At 28.4% G+C, this 17737-nt stretch overlaps 1 long non-coding RNA gene across 1 annotated transcript; it reads right to left on the bottom strand.

Annotated features, from left to right (window-relative positions):
- Positions 1-12645: 12645 nt before the first annotated feature.
- On the bottom strand, positions 12646-15355 carry LOC149055387 (uncharacterized). Its single transcript, XR_016192211.1, has 5 exons — positions 15157-15355; positions 13449-13523; positions 13261-13395; positions 13062-13194; positions 12646-12972 (listed from the first exon to the last, which is right to left on the bottom strand). It is a non-coding gene; the product is annotated as an uncharacterized LOC149055387 (long non-coding RNA).
- Between the last annotated feature and the right edge of the window lie 2382 nt (positions 15356-17737).

Genomic DNA, 17737 nt, shown 5'->3' with positions numbered 1-17737 from the left:
TAATTTAATGAAATAAAACACAAAAGTCATTGTAAAAGCATAAAAATAAAATAAATATTATATTAAAAAACGACGGAAATAATGTCACTAATATATAAAATAAATATTAAATAAAATCCTGTACAAAATGCCTAGGTACGTTTGGTCAAAGGTTAATAAGAACACAAAACTACTTATCAAATTGTTTTTAAATTTATAACTCATCATCAGTGAAAATAAACTTAAGTTGGAACTCACACACACACATATCACACATATACAGTATTTTATAATTCATGTACAATACGCATTGTGTTATAGATTGAATGTAGTATACTTACCTATACAAGTACCAGTAACAAGCAGCAATACGTGTTTTGAATTTTTAAGTTTTAGCAGTGCTTGTATGGTTATGGAGATTTCGGAATAAATGAAGTCTATTTGTCGTGGAAGCTGTACCGATTGACGAGGGCCTCGTCACGAGGCGTAAAATTTCGCGAAATAGTCGTACAAGATGATATAATAATAGTATTTAGTAGAATTAATAAAACTTACTGATAAAATCATAAGTAAAAATTATTCTTTACTTGTTTTGTTTATAGGTTTTAAATATTTCTATTTTCTTTACGTAAAAACGATTTTATATTATATTCGACCTATTATCTAAACGTCGGGTGACATGACGTGATGTATGTTGAAAACGCGGTGAACACGCATTTTAATAATAAAAAAAAAAACTATACATATTATATCAGTTTATCATAATATTACTTCTCGAACCGCGCAACGTTTATGTACCTAAGTATACTTTGGTATGACAATATTACGTAGGTATTATAATACGTTAACGAAAAATGGAGTTATGATATTTATCATCATAAATTTCAATCATGCATTTTGAATAATTATTGCAATATCGTATAATATATCATAGAGTAATATATGTAGATGTAGAAGTGCCGTTCCATATCACGACTGTATAACCGAATTGACGCCAAAAACAATATATCCTGTGTCTATTAACTAGATATTTCCTCATTAGGTTGCGTTGAAAACTACATCAAAAAGTGATCACCATATTTTGTTGTCATACAATATATTATTGTCTGATAATGATCTAAAGAAAATCAAAATACAATTTTGTTTGAGGTAGATCAATAACACCTCTAATAAAACTTAAAAATAATACTTTTTATAGGCCAGTACCTATATTATTTTTATTAACTTAATAATAGTTAATTTAAATAAATAAATTTCTATACTCTTAAGTTTTACTTTTCAACAGATTTTCTGCTGATTGTACGGGATAAATGGTACGATTTTATAAGAGCAAATGGCTTAGTTATAGACAACATCACAAAACATAGCCTTATATTATGTTCCAGTCAATTTAACACATCTTTTTTCATCACAAATAATAACTGTAGAACTTTATCAAAATGAGTTGTAATTTTGTAAATGATTGTTTGTGGTTGTATCTATAAATAAAAACTGGAAAATACCTGTTGGGTATTTCCAAGCTTCTTCTTTAACTGGTGCTCAACAAACTGAAATTACGAAGCACGCCTGAAACCTATCTAATGTAACAGAAATTTCAATAGCAAGCTTAAAATTTAACAATGACGCGTTTATTATGCTGTGATTTGAATGCAAATGATTAAAATAGTATATTTGATGATATTGCTGTGTTTATGGATCCAGCTCATAAATATAATATGTAAATTCTTATAATATAATAGTACCTACCTAATAAATTATGTTAAATTTCAATTAGCGCCAGTTTTGCTATGATATTCCTATAACTTTTAACTTTTAAGCATACTTATATTTTTTTTAACTCAATATTTTAAAACATTACATAAATCTTTAACTACCATATAATTTTAAAACTGATTTTTAAACTACGATTTACGGCGACATTATTATGGTTCAATAATTAATAAATATTATTGGATAGGTTGGCTAAACTGTTTACATCTGTACAATATTTCAGTCCATAAAACTGGTAGTGCCTTCAATTGTGTCTACGTTTTTGACTTCGCTTTTCAGAAAAAACGGTACCTCTATAATATTACTCTATGGTACGGTATTGCCATAGATATTGTAAGTCTCATAATATTTATAGGTTTCGCAGGATTATCGAAGAACTATTTTTCGACAATATCATAATGATAATAATATCATCGTGTCGAACTGTCGTAGCCATCGGCATAATAATATGATGGCATTATCAAAACTTCGATAAGCTATACCTATGGCAGCAGGATCGATCAAATACACTTTCTAATAATAATATAGCATTTACACAGACAAAAATGATACTCGAGATTTTAAGACGGAAGATGTGAAATTTACTGGTCATACAATGATCCTGTTTGTTGTTGGAGCTGCCGAAGATTTTCGTAAACGAAATGCACATAATACATTAAGTAAGGTGACGTACAGAAAGATTGATTTAGTCGACTATTGTTTTTTGATCATATTGATTTTGTTTTTTTGTTGTACTGCAAATTGTCTTTTTGTGAAAACGATGTATTTAACAAAGTATTATGGCTACTTGCTGAAGACATTTGAGGATTTATAGAAATATTTTTAAAATGTCTTTTCGATTAATGTCGTACCCATTTTTGTTTTTTTTGTAAACAAATCTTGGCGGTAACTTCACATTCGTACAAAACAAGTTTCCGCCAATGAAATTCTCAAAGTAAATTATTTACATAATACAAATATACTTGTAGAACATAATATAATACTAACAGTTTTCCTCTCTCTTTACAAGCGTTTGAAGTTTGAAATTTTTCGTATTTTAAGCCTGCATACTATTACTACGTTGTATTGACAATATTATACTTGTTAATATTCAGCAGTTAATAGTTATAATAATGAATTATACGTGGAAACGGCTTTCTTCGTTTTCCAAATATAATACCCTTTACGAATAATATGTGAGAAATGTCAGCAATAATATTATATCTACCGCGTTGTATATCATGTGTGTAAATTGTATCACTTGAAGCATAATAATAATAAACATTTTACTTACACACACACACACACACACGCCAGGTATAAGACGTATATGGTTACCGGTTTTAATAATAATAACAATAATAATAATGAACCGTCGAACCGTGGTGATAAAGCGACCGTGTTGCCAATGTCATTTTTGCACAAAAAACACACTTAATAATACGCCGTGCCTTGCAGAATCAACAAAATTTAATGATTTAAAAAAAAAAAAAATAATTAATTTTAAGGACGAAATTCTGGTTTATTGTACAACACGAGTTTATAGCACGTGTCGAGCGTTTTTTTCTTTAAAAAAGTCTCAACACACTGTTGTGTTAAAATATTTAAAAATGTTATGTACGTTACCTACATAGATTGTTTTATAATTATTATTTGTTAGTTTTTTGTTTCTTTTTTATCACGGTTTCATTGTAAATCAAATTTAAAAACATGGGCGCTACAAACTGTATTCGTGTGTCTTACACATATCAAAAGGGAGAAAATGCTAACACAATATTCATCGAGTCGACAATCGAGTTGTCGTCCCTACACACAATTCCCAGAACGACCCGCAATCACAAAGCCTATATATTATGTACATATTGTTTATTTTGCAAAAGTATACGATTATTTATATTGTCTTTGGATAAACGCTTAACGCATGCTCGTACACAAAAATCGGTTTCCATGACGTTTAAGTTTTATACGATATTATTATTGTGGACGATGTTTTCGAAGACATAATATTATTATTGTTACTATAATATAATATATTACAGCAAAGCTTGTCATTAGATTAGTCGTGAATTAATGGTATTTTAAAACAAGAGTAATAAATAATAGATTTTAGTGTATAACTATATCTAAAGCACTTTTGGGACGATCATCGCTCGAGACGATACACATTCCACTACACTCATGAATAAGAAAAAAAAGTCCCATTAATTATTCAACCGATTTCGAATAATTTGCTAGGTGACATAATATTATTATCATGTACGATGTATACGTACCTGATCGGATTAGAATACTGAATGTATATTGAGTAAAAACATAGCTGTTTTTTCTTATAAGTTAAATATTTAAAAAAAAATCTTTCTTTTTCTTCGGTGTCAAATTTTTGCCCACCATACCAAAGTACGAGACAAAATATAATATCATACTAATTAAAATCATCATATACATATTATAGGGTTTACGCATAATGCACTTCGTTTTACAGAAATTAATTTACTATAATATAATGCAAAGTACCTATCCTATTATACTTATTGAACCTAAACCCTAATATTTAAGTTTTCGGAATTATTTATATTGATTTTTCAATAACGAAATTGTATCAATTGTATAATATTATGCATCTACTTACCAGACACCAAGTATATTCTTATACGATTAAATAATATGAAATCATATTATGATAATAATAATAATAATAATAATATAAATAATCAAAAAAATAATCTCTTCATATATTCTGCTTTCTAAATATTCATTAACTCGAAAAAAATAAAATAAAAATACAATCGTTTTTTTAAATATTCCTATTTTACAATTTGAATTTGGATTAAACATTGTTTACAATTTGTTATCGTTATCACTTCGTGCAAATTTTCACTTTTTTTAATGACAAAATATATTATTAATTTTATATTCTGATGAATTACAATTAATTATTAAAAACGATGTAAGCCTTAAGTTTTCAATAAACGTTTATTGGTATTTTTGTATATAATATATAATGCGTGTTCACGAGTTAATGACTGTTGAAAAATATTCAACCGGGTTAATCTTGTGGCGTAATAATATGTTCCATGTGCACGCATCTCCGATTTTCCGTAATTCATTTGTTTACTCATGCACAATACGTTGTAATAATAAAATAATATTATGCATTACTCGACATTAATATTATAATATTGCGTGCACTACTCGAGGAGGTGAAAAGGAATAATACGAAGTGAAGCAAAAAAGTTGGCACAGGCCTATGATAGGTTTCTTTCAGCCCAAGCAAGCGTATCCGTATAAATATAAATAATAATGATAATAATATACAAAACGTGTACCACGGTAGGTTAGGTCATCCGATAATCCGAAACCTTTCAGTAAACCGGCCTGAATTTGGATGGAAAACGACGATTTGGTTCCAAGTAAGACGAGAAGTCGCGCTTCTGCAGTACGACAAAACGTTATCAAACGAAAACGAACCTAATTGGAAAATAGAAAAGTACGAACTATGCAATATATCAATAAATATTGTGTTATTAGTTTTTACGAATAACTAAAAATGCGTTTGGGTATTAATATACATATTCTTTCGATATATTATTAGAATTTTTTGTCGAGTCGACTATGAAATCATCGGCACTTAGCCCAAACAAACACAGAACAGCGGCGCGTATCGAAAACCGAGACGCATCCGAATACGACGTGGGCAAACCTATCGTGTCGTTTTGGAATTATTTTTCGGTGTCATCAACTCGACGGATGTTATCTACTAATACCTGTTGGTGTTATAATAATATTAGTTTTTAAAATAACGTTTTAATATGGCAAATTAAATTTTATATGATTAAGTTTCTAGGTATTATTTTTGGAATAATTCCAGAATAATCTACATATACCTAACTACATATTATGTGAAAATATGCTCAACGCTATAATAGGGGAAGGAGGGTTATTTTTATGATATCCTAGAAATGTATTTCTTGTGATATACTATAATATAGGTAATACACTATAACGCCACAAATCTGAATGTATAATCACAGTTTAAAATGTAGGTTTTTCCTAATCTAACCTAACCTAAACTAATAAACACTCGAATAATAATTATTGCTATTAACACACCTATAAGCCTATTAGTTTGAATTTTTTATTTCAGTGTTTGAACACCCGAATCCCAAATTAAAAAACCAAAGCAACCTGTAATATACCTAATAATTTACTATGTTTTGATTTTGTACAACAAGTTATTCGATTTTTAGATTATTCCAATACTCAACAACATATTTTGTACAACTACGCTAACTAATCATACTACTTGACTTAACTTAACCGTTCCGAAACAATCTTTGATAACAAACTCCACAAATTCGAACGCGATTATAAAAATATCTCACATAGAGCAATCACGTTAAGTACTTTTGATTACCTATACTTGCAATTTTCGTTCGTCGTGTCGGTTGGTTTCCATCCCCATCATAGGTTGTAATACGTTCGAAACGAAAAATAAATAAATAACACAAAATCAAGTTAACCCACTCACAGCGCAATACGAAGACAATATATTTTATTTGATGATTATTATTATTATTATATGCATGCACGCACAACACCCGTTATCTATAATACACCACCTAAAATTTATTATTTTTTTTTTTTTACCCCATTTTGTTTGCCGTATAATACACTAATATGTGTACCTACAACGCATTATTGTTACGGCTCTTAAGCCACGAGTCGGATTCGCGAGGTCATTTATAACACACTCTAATAGTAATTATCTTAATCAATTTTATGGCCACGTATTTTTTATATGCATTTATTTTTACTGATTTTTCAAAAGATACGTTAACGTGATTTAGATTCTTAATTCTCTGAACCTACAGTATACGTACTTTTATAGCCGACAGCTTTATATATATAATCACGTGTAAATAATTATAAATTATTTGTTAGTTGTTGTTTATAGTGTCTGCTCTGGTGAAACTAAGATTTTTTCAAAATGGGTCCGCTAATGACGCATATTGCGCTGATTTTTGCAGATGGGGTTTTGTTTAATAAATTTAAAAATAGATTGGATACATTTAGAGGTTTTAGGACCGGAGTGTGTCAAAACCACGATCTTGGGTTGCTCCACTGCGGTATATAGTGTAGGTGACAACCGTACATTTTCGATGTGACTATATATTAGTCATTTCATATTCTGGCTTTATGAATTATTTTAGATATTTCAAAAGGTATAACAAACATCATTTTTTCCTTTAAAACCACATGAAAAAGAACCAAGAACATTCTTCTGTCCCTGATATTTTTTTTTTTTAATACGAATAGCCTCGTGTGTTATATATAACAATAAGATATAATTTTATAACGAATTGTATACTGTCTGCAGTATGCATCATGTAGGTCACGAGCTGTACGTTTTTTCGAACGCCGCCGCCGCTGTGAAAACGCTATAAAAACTCATCAGTCAGATGTTCCACATTTTCACACTATGCGGAGTTTGTTATTATATATTATACATATTGGAAAATCTCCGTGCCGCCGACTTTTGGTCTTCAACGGCCCGCCAGTTGCCCGCGTTTTCCGGGTCACCAATGCATTATTCAGACCAATCGATACACGAGCGGAAAAATATTCGTCCGTGCGGGTCTGTGTGCACATGAGTATTATATTGTGTGCGTGTCCTTAGTACACGATATACGCATTATGTCTATGTACATTGTATTCGTGGACATATTTATCACCTTCGTCGACCTGCATGAGTGGACCACTACGAGGACTGCCCTAAACGTATTCTTGTCATCGCGATGATGTTATATAGGTTCAATTTTGATATTTTTGAGACTGCTTGGTAAGGCTGATGAACATTGATGCCGTTTATCAAGTTAAAAAAAAAAATGATAGGTTCGATTGTCGACGAAGGTACTGAAAGCTAAGATCGAAAAGCAAAAAACAACCTCTCCACGAATTAAATACAATAAATATGATAATATTTCGTATGATTTACATATTAAAATGACTTTTTTGCGTAATTTCCATACGACTACCTATGTAATTTCATATAATATTACTCGTATTAACTTTTTTTTTTGGGGGAGGAGGGGGGTGGGAGTGGTGACGATTGAGTAGTATCTATATACAATATTAATTCCTGTAGAGGTACGTAAAACAGGCAAACGACGCTATGAAATAAAATATGTGATTTTTACATAGAAAAAAAATTGATTAAAGTAAATACTTGAATAATTTTCAGTTGGCGTGACACTTAATTTATTTGTGTCAAGCAATATATTTAGTTAAGAATACTAAAATGAATTAGTTAAAAAATTATAGTTTCACCAACATATTATATAATAATTTCAACTATATGCAATTGTATATCAAATTAAATCGCATAAAATAGTTAAATATGGACAAATATTGAATATCTAAAATAAATAGAATCAATTTTATAATACTAAATACATCATTATAGGTATCCAAATTTGGATGGTTGGAAAAACTGAGTCATGAGTTTATTACAGAGGTACCAACATGCACAATAATTTTCAAGCCTTTGAGGTAACTATCTTAAAATGTATACATAATAGGTACAATATAGTTGATAGAGTTATATAAGTAGGCATACCTATTATAGGGACATACCTACAATTAAAATGTTGAAAAAAAAACTTTGAATATAAATATTATTATTATTGTTGAAAACTCAATGAAAATCGACTCAAAATACACAAGACCATAACATGAAATATTGAATTTTGTACATCCATTTTTAATGAAAATGGTTTGGTTTGCTTTTAATGTTGAAACATTAAAATTGATGTATGAAAAAACTTTTCAATTTTTTTTATGTAACACCCTTTAAATCAACCAAGATACGGATTTTCAATAAATATTTATATTTTTCGTGACGTTTCGTAAGTACGAACATATTTATAAAATAAAATGTATTGGCAGAATTTACTGAATATTGATAGTATATTAAAATAAAATAAATATTTGTAACTAATTTATAATAATATAATAATATATAAAATAGTTCTATAAAATCCATATTGTATTGCATCTTATATTGTTATATTATTTCTTTATATCTATGAATATGACGTATTTACCTACGAGAACGTAAGTCAAAATTGGAAAATATTCATTCAAAATGCTTAAGGTAGGTATGTTTCCCCGAAACGTTTGGCGTCAACTATCGAACTTGTTGTCCGAGTATGATTGGCGTCAAAAACATACCTTTACGCTAAATTCTATCTAAAATGTTATATACCTAAAGATTTTTCACGTTGTACGCTCTACTTATGTCCATCAGTTTAACCTCAAAACATTATTCGAACACCATCGTTTACGTGCACAGAATTATATTTCATACTTAAGCTTTTGGCAGGAGATGTTGAGTACTTATGGCTTATTGGCTATCTTGATTTCTTAAGTCGTTTGTCATTCTTCACTTTAATCAGTTTAACCTATATAGTACTACATGGTTAATAACTTATTAGTTATTTTATTTCATCTATAATAATAATAGTAATGTTCCCCGCTAAAATAGAACGACGAAAACTATATATAAAATTATAAACGAATATTAAATTGATTTGTTCGTCCAATCTGCAAAATTCTCTTCTCATCTAAGACTTTTTTGATACGCAATATACAATATCTATGTTTTTTATATAATTGTAACAATTTCATATTACACCTAGGATGAGTAATTAGCCTACTTTAAGTACACATATTTATATTGTTAATAAGTAAGTCAAAAATTACATTATTTACAGATTTTGCTTAAGTTTATGTTTTTGATAAACAGCTTTTTGATTTTGAGCTTGTTGAGTTGATAAAAATTATTTGTGCTCCGTCGTGTGATCAGAACATTTAATCACAATTTTATTTGGATGATCGTCTGGATTTCCTTTCATGTGGCATATTATGGTTTTTTTGGTGATGGGGAATAAATGAGTGTGTCTTATTCTGGGTCGGCTGCTCGGGTGACTGTTATTATTTCATCTCTTACAATTTACGTATTAAATTGATAGAATAAGCTGCAGAAGTATACGATAATAAAATAAAATAAATAAAGTATGACATGATAAAATAAGACAAGTGATAACATAGGCTAACCATCATTTATGACACTCTCTATTATATGTATGTTAATTAATAATTATCGCAAGATATACGAATTCGTTTATACTTTATACGTCTGTCTACGAGTATCACTGTAGGAATTTACAAAAAGGATAAGTTTTGAATAAGTGAATTTTGATGTGTTGATAATTGATTATGATATTTTTTATAGAAACATTTTGGGGTTTCATCCTAATATACAGTTTTTTATTCTAGGTTATTTATAAATACTTTCTTAGGACGACATTTTGAAAAGATTTGATTATAATCTTTGTATTTGACTTTTTCGAATTTTCCAAAATTATAGTGAAGTCTAAATTGGTTTTAAAAGAGTAACTATAAGGCTATACATTATTCTTACTTCATACTTAATGCATACCTAAATTAAATTTATATTTTATTGTATTATCACTATTATTTTATAGTAATATGATGGTAATATTATATAAAATAATATTATATCCGATTTAAGTAAAGCATGATCACTCAATAATTTCATATAAAAAAATATTCATTCTCCTCTTCTTCATTGTGAATGACGCTCAGTCCATATTTCTCGATAACTGAACCACTTCAATTTGCTACTATTTGATATCTATAAATTATAATACAATACAATATAATTTATTATTAAACATATTTTGAAATTAAATTACCTATATCACAGAAAATTTAACATATTGTGTGTTTTTTATATAATATAATTTAAATAAAATGTGCGATCCCTAAAGTCTAATTCGCAAACGGCTTTAATGTTATTAACTATTGCTCGTATATAGATTTTCATATTATAATGTAGTGATCACAATATGTATAGTAATATAATATAATTATTTTTTTACCTACCTATATGAATCATCCTTCCTACTCACACCAATAATATCGTTAGGGTTTATTTCAAAAGTATACAAAACAGTAAACAAATAATATCTCTCGTTTTGAAAGCAAATTTTCAAGCCGTAAATAATCATGTCTTTTAAATTCCCTTTTCCGAAGAGCTCGAGTAAAAATTTCAATCGTGTGAATACATAGAAATACATATTACAACATCGAATTTATGTATATCCAAGAAGACGTTATTGATTATTTTCCTTGATTCAAATTGAACAAAAAAAAAATTTAAATAATCATATTATATCATTTTAAATATTTTAATACTGATTTTTAAATAATGTATAATTACGTAATTTAACCTATATATTTTTTTAGTAAATGTATTTATCTCGTCATCCATACACCTATAGTCGATATTAACATAAAACAGTGCAGGTGATATACCAAGCATGCTAATCCAAATTTTTTTCTTAGAGATGAATTTATTCGAACCATAATGTTTTAAATTTTCAAGGATACTAAACACGATTTATTTTATTCTTTAGATTTTTTTATACCAAAATCAAAATAAATGATATACGGCGGTATTTTAGTATACTTGAAAATTCCAAAAAAAAATATTAGTTTGTATCAATTAATTTTTTGAATGGAAAATTTTAGCGATCATGTTTGGCGAATCGTTCTTTACATTACGCTATTTTATTTTTAAATATATACTATTATCAATATTGTAATTTATAAATGATATTATATAAACTATAAGCTGAAGTTCTTATCTGTAATTATACAAGCTATCGGATTAATATAATGAACTTTATTTGCTTGCTTGTTTAATGTATTCCTCAATTCCTCATAAGTAATAACCATTAACCAATCTAAATTAATATCTATAATCAGTATCATAATTTATATTGCTAATTTTATTAATACTATCATCAATATGCTAATATGCATATTATAGTGTTTAAACACTATATGTATTTTTTGGAAGATTTGTTTTTTGTCATAAAACTGTATACTCACAGATATGTTTTATTAATGTAAATAATTTCATAACATTACACGATGTAAAATATAATATAACTTTTTATTACCATATTGTATCATATACATATACGTATATATATATAATTATCACTGGTTATTTTGAGTTTATGTAACTTTATGAACCTTAAGCCGAATAAATTAAATCGTACCGAACTAACGTCAAAATAATTGAATAAATGTTCGGATATCTGAAGACGAGTATTGAAATTTTCAAGTGTCGTGAAAAAGAAAAATGAGCAATTTGTTATTTATTTGCATATACAACTATATAAGGTATGAAAATATAATAATAAATTATCGTTTGGATATTGTTCGAATTAATATTTTTTATTCGAAAGTTGTGTCTGACTGCGGGCCGCACGTTTTACGTATATATTTAGGCATGAAATATTTTATACGACAGACGACATAGCTAGGTAGTTATAATAAAATATTATCAGAATTCGATTTTTAAGGATCGTGTGTCGCAATGAAATATCGTCGCTGAGACCGAACCGTTACAAACGATAAAATATATCGTGATACATAAATATGTGCGTGATTGGCTGAGAACCACTGGATTCGCACTGCGGTCATTATTGCGCGCCCACTCGTTAAATCGTCTCGGTTAATTTATTCTGTAAAAAAAAAAAATATGTTACATGTATGGAAAAAAATCAACCGGTAATAATTATCTATACCTGTCTATAAACAACTATTACAGCACTAGGCAATTTATTGTCGCATAAATAGACATCTAAAACCGTAGCTAGTATACGAACCTATAAGCCTTGTGAGCACGGTGGCATAATCGACCTCACCGTATTTCCCCATTTTAATTTTTAAATTAATATTATTAATTTTTATATATATAAAAAAAAAACTTTTTCGCATTACTAAAATCTGACTTTTTTTACAGATAATTAACACGATTTTTTTATTTGACCATCATAATATGAGATTATTGTAGAAACACAACTATTACAGGATGAACATGAATATTAATATACATTGTCGATTCGTCGAATGAAAAACCATAGGTATTCACTCCAATACTGCATGATGAATATAATTTGTGGAGTTTCAGTGAATTAATTTTTTATGAAATTCGCACAATATTTTCGACCATTGCGTGGACATCGCTGACATGAAAATAATATATGTATAATACGAGTGCAACCCTCGAGGAACAAATATACAAAGCATAAAATGAACAAATGACTGTTTTGATTTCACGTTTAATCGCGGTGTATTGACAGTTACCTATTCAATTTTAGAACAATCGATAAATCATTATAATTAGATGAATTATTGAAAATGTTTAAAATTACACATAATATATTATTACGTACCTCTAATAATGTGTCATAAACACAAGTCTGAACACAACCATTCGTGTACATATACGCCAAAATATTAAATTGTTTTCGACGTGGTTTAAAATTTTGTATTTAATAGACGGCGGCGGCGGTGGAATGGAAAATTCTAATAATTATTATTATTGAAATTAATGTAAAATTGTTGAATAGATTGTTAAAATTATAAACTTACTTGGTTTTCATCGACGGTAGGTTTAAATTACGCAATGATTGCTTTTCGTATTAATATAATAATAAAAATAATAATTACTATTTTCAATCATCTGAATATAATATGATACGTGTTTGGTTTATTACCTTCTAGAAACTTCAATTAAATTTGTATATGCTGTAGGTATTTATTATGAATATTTTAGTTACCTCTGTCTGTTCTTAAGATTGTTTATGGGAAACTCATCAGTCATCATATTATTCTTTGCACAACTAAAACTATACCTGCTTCAATCAGAACAGAAATAATTCATAAAATAAACAATTAAATTATTAATATAATACAACTACAATAAAAACATAAATATATTTTTATCTTTTTATATATGTTTATATAAAAAATAAATTTAAAAAATTTAAATATTTAAGTGTTACCTAAGTATATATTTTAAAATTCAAATCATGGAAATAATAATAATGATTATATTTATCACGTCTATTTATAAAGTGTTTTCCTTTCAAAATACGTGTAAATAAAATAAAAGTACAATATGCGTCGCAATGCACATTTATGTATATATCTAGTTGTACAGCCGTTAAGATAACGTAATTAATAGAATGATTGTAAAAATATTATAAACGCGACAAGTTACTATTGATTCTAACTGCAACGGGAAAAAATTACCTAAGAATACCTCGGGAAAATGTACGAAAATGTAGTAAATCCTTGGAATTTTCCAAACTCACATCTCTAAACACATTATAATACACCAAATTCGTATAAATATATATTACAAGGGTGGTGCGTCTATATATAATAATGCGTCTGTCTCTGTATAAGAATAATTTTAGTCACGGTGTTAAAACCAAAGACAAAATGGCGTCTGGGACTTCTGTAGGTCGTTCATCGGTCATGGTCGTTGTCGATGGTAACATTGATTTTTTTTAAAACGAAATCTGCTCTTGATTTTTGTTTTCAATTCGTGGGAAATTATGGAGACGAGTGAGCGTGCAATCGGGTGAAACAATATATCACGGAAATTGAAAAATCGGTGCCTCGGTCAGTTATAATGTGTGGTGGAAAACACAATATATATAATATCTTATTTTGAACTCATTAATCGATAATCTATGGCCGATAATTTAAATTTTAGTCTGGAAAAAACATAAAACAAAACTTTTTAACAGCTATTATTACTTCATCTATCACGCGCGCGCGTTAAGTCAACCTGAAACACCAAAAGTCATAACAATGATTCCATTAATTTCCAACGAAACAATATTCTTTAATTTTTAATACGAATATTGTATTGTATAAACTGTAATAATAAAACATTAATGTCATTTTAATTTTGATTGTTCGTTAAAGTTTTAAATAATTGTTTGTAAATCAATATTTTTTATTTTTTATTTAATTAATTTATTTTTTGTAATTGTTACGTTGTTCAGATTTTTTAAATGTAGGTGAGCAATAAGCATACATTTTTATACTTGTTTGCATGCATAGTATTTATAACTTTATTATTAATAAATTAAAACAATGATTTAAGAATAAGAAAAATTGTTCATGGATAGAAGTATAGAACTAATTATATATATAAACATTTTTATATAAGTGCCGTAAGGTGTTTTTGGACTGATAATTATAATTTCTTTCCATTCAAGGAAATAAAAAAGCATTCTATTCTGTGGAGTATTAAAATAATATTATAATGAAATTTAATGAATCAAAAGAAAGATGCTTGAATATATCTAAAAAAAACCAATTGTTTCGTCAAGAGAAGATATAACTATAGGTACTTAATATACATTAACTGGGATTGACTAAGGCAGATTTTTTTAATATTATGACGTATGAAAACCTATAAAACAACGACACATCATTATTTAAAAATTCAAAATACAATTTGGGACTTACATTTTTACAACACTGAACTGAACACGTCTTAAAATTTTACACTTTCAGGTTTCTGACTCAGTTCCGACAAAATTGTACAAATAGAAAACACCGTAGTCGCGGGAGACAGCGAGCATTATATTTCTCTCGTGTGAACCAATGCGATTGTTTTAGTAGAAATGTACAATAATATGACATAGGTTGTTTTCCGAATGATCATTTTCTGTTATGACTATAAAAAATCGACGCTATTGTTGATTGTTATATACATTACTTTTTTATGACAAAGACAGGTTAGACTCATATTATGTTAATTTATCTGTAATCAAGTATTATTAATTATATTTAATTTGTATGGATTAGATACATATTACTATAACGCAAATTGATTTATGATTGGTGAAGTAATAATTTAATTTAAAAAATAGTTTTAACTATTAATATTAGGCACATATGTTTTCAGGCTGGATAAAATATTTTTTTTGACCAAAATTTACAATTTTTCGTTACAGCTGTAATGGTAACCAATTTCACTACATATTGTTCTTGTCTAGGTTACACGTCTGATAACCGATTAACAATTTATAAATACTTTACCATTATATAAAAGTAACCAAAAAAAAAAAAAAAAAGAGGGGACCCACAGAATCTGGTTAATTTTTTTTCCGTTACACCTGAATTTTTAAACGTGGTACCTAACATGAATATAAGTAATTACCATAGAAACCAGGTTGAGAAATTTTTTTGTTAAATCATAATTTTAAAAACATCTATAAATTATGATTGAAAACGGAGTCAATATGCAGCGGAGAAAATATCAAGTATACCACACTACTTACATTTATGTAAACACGTCTAATTTCACTGAGTTTACCTTTTTTCACCATACCACATTATACGCGACAAACAACCGTAACTGTCTACCATTGTTTTAAATTTGTATCGTGTTTACAAAACGATTGTACAATATAATCGATAACTCACAGCGGTTGATTTTACCTGCAAACTGATATTCCGTGTGGAAAACGATCAAAGCGTCTCATCTGCAGTATTACAATATAGTATATATATTATATATAGAACATAATAATAATAATAATAAACTGGATCACTGGGCACAGTAATATTAAAAGTAACGAAAAACTAAACTAAAATTACAAGAATGCAACAAAATCCTCGACGTCCAAAATTTAAGCACACTACCTACAACATATAAAGATTTAAAAAACCAAATCAAGGAACACATACTTCTCAAATGGCAAACGCACTGACTGAATCAGAATACTTAACTAAGAAGAAAAATACCAAATCTTCAGCTGGCCAAATTTTCACCCGAATAGAAGGAATAAGACGATAATAAATAGACTTCGCATCGGCCACACCCGTCTTATACACGAATACGTCACGAAAAAGGAAGAAAATCCACAGTGCATTTCTTGTGAAACTGAACATTAGTCTGCCACATGATCACTGAATGCCGCCAATTCGCGGATGAACGAAGAAATTCAATCGTACCAAACACATTGGACGCAGCTCTCGGACCTGACGCTACCATCGCCATCACGGGTTCTCAAATTCTTAGAAAAAACCAATCTATAATATAATAAAATCTAAAAATATTGTACACACTAATTGTGATTAATGGCCTTTGTTGCTGATGTCAAAATATATGATCAATAAATAATAATAATATTGTAACCATAATCGAATTGCGAAGACTTTGTGCTGCAACAGACGAGCAACTCCCGCGTTAGACATCATTCAATAACACTACTCTCCAAAAATAGGTAGTTACTAGTTTATTTTAAATTAAACATTGACATTAATTTTTCATAAAGTTTATTCCTGTTATAAATGATATACCATATTTTGATTTTACATTTTTCAGTCGTTGAGCTAATAATTATTAAGCACAATTAAGTTGTTAAGCAAAATAATAAATAAATATGTGTTGGGTACCCACGAAATAGTATAAACTGATGTGTGTATTAACTATTAATTAATCATATTGTTTAATATCAAATATTATTGTTTGTTATCAAAATATCGGTGGCAGTAAGGCGTGGTAAAATGAATCTGTTTTGAATCGGCCAGTTATTCTATATGTAGTGCCGAGACCATGTATACCTTGTTGCATGGGTTTAGGTCAACGCGATAATCAAGACCAAATTATATGGTTGCCAAAACAATTAGAAAATATTATATTTTAATTGCTTAAATGTATGTATATTATTATAATATCATCATAGAGTACAATATAATATATGGGGCGTACAAAAAAAATAATGTTAATAATAAATGCGTGTAAAATGGACGTCGTCCCTGCACGCACATAAAAATATTGTATATTATTATAAGAATACTATTAATACTGCAAATCAACATGATATTGTGATCGATGGTGACGTTGCGCGAACGTTATTCAGCGCCTGGCCGTGATCCAATAATTCGAGACTATGAAACCACTGCGATTGTTCGTATCGTCAATTTTAAGAGGTATACCATTCAAGTCATGGGCTCGACACCAAAAAGTGATTTTACTTTTCAGAGTATCTCAAATTATCCGGGAGAGCAATTTTAAACTTCAAACTGTGGTAATGTC

This window comes from Diuraphis noxia, unplaced genomic scaffold, assembly GCF_037042655.1.
Source record: "Diuraphis noxia isolate RWA-SAM2 unplaced genomic scaffold, SU_Dnox_SAM2 contig0005, whole genome shotgun sequence".
NCBI classification, from domain to species: Eukaryota; Metazoa; Arthropoda; class Insecta; order Hemiptera; family Aphididae; genus Diuraphis; species Diuraphis noxia.
The sequence above is the reverse complement of the archived record's forward strand: the minus strand, read 5'-3'. Positions and strand labels throughout refer to the sequence as shown.